Genomic DNA, 4,523 nt, shown 5'->3' with positions numbered 1-4,523 from the left:
CCTTCCATTGATTTTCGTCTCCGAATCGCCTCAGTTGCAGCGCTCTCCTTTGCACTCAGCCTGCGGCTCTTTTCGGCCCGTAAGTTTTCCTTTCCTCTGTGTTGTTTTAGCCCAGCCGCCAACCTCAGCTCTCCTCCGACGCTAGTGTTCTTAGTTGTTCCTGAAACCCTCACTCTTTCTTCCTTGCTCTGCCCCTTTTCAGCCGCAGGCCCCCCAGCCCGTTCCTCTTTTTTTTCCTCTCGGCTCTCCCCTCTCCGAAACTCTTTGTAGCCCTCCAACTTTTCCCTTCACTCTTTTCTGGTTTCTTTCTCGCCCAAGCTTCCTCTGTGTTTTTCCTACCGCCGTCAACCCAAGAACCCCCCTTTTCTCTACTATTTTCTTTTCTTTTTATATGGGGAATCATCCCCCTAAACCCTCACCTGAAAGGTGAGGATCAGAGTGGAGGTTTTACTGGGCATCTTAGAGCCCTCCGATGGGCATGTGCGACTGTCCTTGCAAGTTGCGTTTCCGCTGCTTGCATGTAAAATTTTTTTTTAAACAATAATAATGCAAAAATAATATTTTAAATAAAAACAGATAATAAGAAGAAAACTCGGAATAAAAGATAGAAAATAAAATGCCTAACAACAAATTTTGGATTGATGATTTTCCTTTCCTTTTCCTTTTTTCTTTTATCTTTTTTTTCGAGAAATTCTATGCTAAAACTTAAAAATAATAAAATAAAAAGCTAAAAAAACTAAAAACTAAAAAGTGAATAAACCTAACACGACAAATAAAAATTAAATAAATAGTAAATGAAATTACACTAAAATTTTGGTGTCTACAGTAACAAAACGTGCCAAATTGCCAAGATACAAAACAACAAAAGACTTTTCCCCTTTTCACAAGATTAAATTTCCAAAAGTGCTAGTCTAGTCTAGGGTAAACTACAACTCCTATCCCTTGAGTGTAATCAAAATATCCTCACTCGTAAAACTTCCACTACTAGAACCCCCTTCATAACCATTAGTAAAAACTACTTCCATCTGGCACTTAATTGCTTTGTAGCGGACCTAGCTGGCTGCTGAGTATTTCCTCTTTTTGTTAGGGTTACCAGGGCAATTCGAAAACTTATGCTCGGCACTACCGCACTTAAAACATTTTCCTTGCTTTCTCCAGCACCCGGCTTCAGTGTGGTTAAGCTTGCCACAGTATCCACAAGTTGTAGACACCAAAATTTTAGTGTTTTCAGTTTGTTAATTTTATTCACTTTTTAGTTTTTAGTTTTTTTAATTTTTCGTGTTATTGTTATTATTTTTAAGTTTTTAGCATAGAATTTCTCGAAAAAGAAAAGGAAAAGCATTCAAAAAATATGTTTTAATTGTTTTGATTTAAATTCAATGTTTTCTTGGAAAAAATGAAAAAATGAAAAAATGAAAATGGAAAAAGAAAAAAAGAGAATAATGATGGAAGTAAAGATTGCAACTTTGCTGTTTATTATTTCTGGTTTGTTTATTTATTTTTATCTGATGTTATTTAAATTGTTGGTTTTTACTTAATTTTATTATCATTTTGCTAAAATTATTTAAAAAAGGAAAAATGAAAAAGTGGAAAAAGAAAAAAGGAAAATTTGTTCACAAAAATATGTTTATTTCTTTAAATTCAATCTTTGGGCACTTTAGTTACTTTTATTAAGTTATTTTGAGAAAAAGAAGATGATGAAAAATGAAAAATTGAAAAAATTAAAAATGGCCATTGTTGTTAGTTTTTTGTTTAAAATTATTTTTTGTTTTGTCATTATTATTATTACCTGGTTTTTGTAATTTTGTTATTATTATTATTTATATTTTATTTTATCATTTCTGTAGTTATTAAGTTGTGTTAAAAAAAAAAGAAAAAAAGGGGGAATAATTTCATGCAAGCTGCGTTCGTCCGCAGCTTGCAAGTAAGGGCTCAGGAGCCCTTTGGCTGCAAATATAGTAGAGATTGGCGAGAGCTTAGGGTTTTTTTGGCCCCCATATAAATAGAAAAACAAGAAGTAGCCGCAAGGGGAGGGAGCTCGGTTAGGGGGAGAAAAAACAGCAAAGGAAAAAGAAAGAAAGGCTGCGGGCTTTGGGGAGAAGGAGCTAAGCATAGTTGATGGCAGGGAGCTTGAGAGAAGAACTGGGAAGAGCTTGGGGGGAGGAGAGTTGGAACGGCTGTGAGAAGAAAACAGCAGAGGGAGGAGAGTTTTGAGGTGGGTAACGGCTAGAACAAAAAGACAACTAGGGGGGAGCAAAAGAGAGATTAGGGAGTTGCGGCTACATCAGGGAGAAAAAGATTGAAAGAAACTTCAGGGAGAAAGCAAAGAGAGGACCGAGAGTGAGGAAAGGATGGAGGGAAAGAAACCTACGGGCTCGATAGAAAAGAGCTGGGAGTGAGCGAGAGTTTTCTGGTTGAAAGGGAAGTGAGGTTGGAAGAGATAGGGTTAAGATTGAGAGGCTGAGGTGAGTGACAGCTGGGAAAGAATCGAGAGCAATAGAGAGAGACCAGAGCACTGAACGGCGGCTGGAGTTTTGGAAAAGAGAGAAGCGTCGGGCAGGAAGAAGTTGGTGGCGTTGCTGTTGTTGTTGCTGCTTTCGTTCCATTGTCGCTGACTCCATCATCACAGGCAGGTCTTCACCGAGCCAGCGTTCTACTGCAGCCGACTCCACCACCTCAACTCCTCGCCATTGCCACTGCCCAACAACCGTCATTGCCAACAGCGGATTTGGTAACAAATCCTGGGGTAGCTGAGGTAGTTCTCGAGCTGTTTTTCCTAGTATACAGGGTCAAGTATGTAACAGTTCTTCACCATATTGATTGCCGCATCTTCTTGCCCTCTTTGCTGTGCTATTTGGCTTAAAGCTTCTACCGCAATTGCACATGTTTAAAATGATGGATTGTGGTCAGGTTTTGGGTTTCATGGTCTTGGGTCCGTCCAGCTTTTGGTGTTGTTGTTGATATACTTAATTGATAGTGAAGCTCAGTCATCTGGGGGGGGAAGTTCATGGCCATGCTTTCATTTCTTATGAATCTGGAATGGGAAGTTTAGAACCATGGAGTGTTTGACAATTATGTGTTTTGGTCCAAAGCTATAGGAGAACAGGTTCGAATGTTTGATATAGTTTTTAGAAAGCTGTTGGACCCTCCTGGATATAGTTCTCTTGGTTTGCATAATCAGCTTTGTGTTAATTGTATAGAATGCTTAGCTTTGTTTTAAGCTTTCTTTTGTTGCTTTTTGCAAGCTTTCTGGTTCGTTATAGCCGAAGACATTGCCAAGTAAATGCCGAAACATTAGCTGATTCAAGCTCAGGCCCTTTGCTGCATTTTTGTGTTCAGTTTTCTTCTTAGAATGTCCGGGAAACAAACCTTTACATTTGGGTGATGTTAATGACAATGAGTTGAAATCCTTGCATTTCGATTTGGGCTGTCAAATTAGTAAAATTTGTTTGAGTCCTTAAACACTTGAATCATGGTTTGATCTTCGCTGGAAAATGAATACCTGCTTGTTGCAAGTCCTCACGCTTCTTTTGCTGTTTTTTTTTATGGTTGCATTGATAGTGAGGTAGAGACAAATGTATGTTTCATTGGTTGTTGCTGTGATTGTCCATTGTTTGTTGCTTTCTTTTTCTTCAATATGCAGCGCACATTTCATCATTTTTAGATGGCTTGTGCGTGTCTTGAAAAAACTGATGCATTGCTGTTCAAGGAGGCAACAGTAGAAAATTTTCCAGAAAAATCGCCTACTCCCATTCATACGTTTCTCTTTTCCTTTCTTGGTCTGTTTCGGACACTGACTGTTGTGTTTTTGTTGTTTTGGAATCGAGGTTTTGCAGTTTGGGTAAAAATATTAGCTTGGTTTGGATGGAAAATGGCATTAGAATGAATACAAGAATTGCAAGAAGCATGGCTGGAAAAATTGCAGGAACTTTTCTCACTTTCGTTTGCATGAAAGCTGCGTTAATTTCATGTTTTTTTTTTTTTTGCTTCCCTTAATAGTCCACCAATGGGTTGTTGTTATGCCATTTACACCTGTAACCTTGTGACTGTGATGACTGCCATCAATACAGAAAATTCTGTTTTTGCTCCTTTGCTGTTTTTGTGTCTAGTGCCTAGTTCATGCACAACTTGACTATCACAAATTCAGAACTTAGTTGAAGGTTGTGGGAAGGATTTCTGGTTTGTTGCAGCAATAAACGTAGGCCATAAACATGGATTGTGTATTGTGTCTTGAATCAAAAGTTGATATTTTTCTGGAACATGTTCAATTGGTTTGTCAAATGCCGCATGCCGTGGAGTGAAGGAAAACAGAAAAATGCAAAAAGTTTCTTCGTGCCTTCGTGCTGGAATTTTTTATGTTTGCATGATTTCTTCCTTTGATTCGGATGTCAAGTTCTTGTTTTGGGTGTTGTTTAGTTTCAAATTTGAAAGTGGGTCAAGAGTGCTTTGGGTTCAAATACGTGAGCAAGTCTGAATTTAGTACAAAGGTGCAGCAAGTTGGTTTGCTTTGTTGCAGAATATTT

The 4,523-nt window shown here is 38.2% G+C and overlaps 1 long non-coding RNA gene across 1 annotated transcript; it reads left to right on the top strand.

Annotated features, from left to right (window-relative positions):
* The first annotated feature begins 2,040 nt into the window (after positions 1–2,040).
* LOC140014023 (uncharacterized) lies at positions 2,041–3,872 on the top strand. Its single transcript, XR_011820882.1, has 2 exons — positions 2,041–2,755; positions 3,837–3,872. It is a non-coding gene; the product is annotated as an uncharacterized lncRNA (long non-coding RNA).
* The last annotated feature ends 651 nt before the right edge of the window (positions 3,873–4,523 follow it).

Source organism: Coffea arabica, chromosome 9c (assembly GCF_036785885.1).
Source record: "Coffea arabica cultivar ET-39 chromosome 9c, Coffea Arabica ET-39 HiFi, whole genome shotgun sequence".
Taxonomy (NCBI): Eukaryota; Viridiplantae; Streptophyta; class Magnoliopsida; order Gentianales; family Rubiaceae; genus Coffea; species Coffea arabica.
The sequence above is the reverse complement of the archived record's forward strand: the minus strand, read 5'-3'. Positions and strand labels throughout refer to the sequence as shown.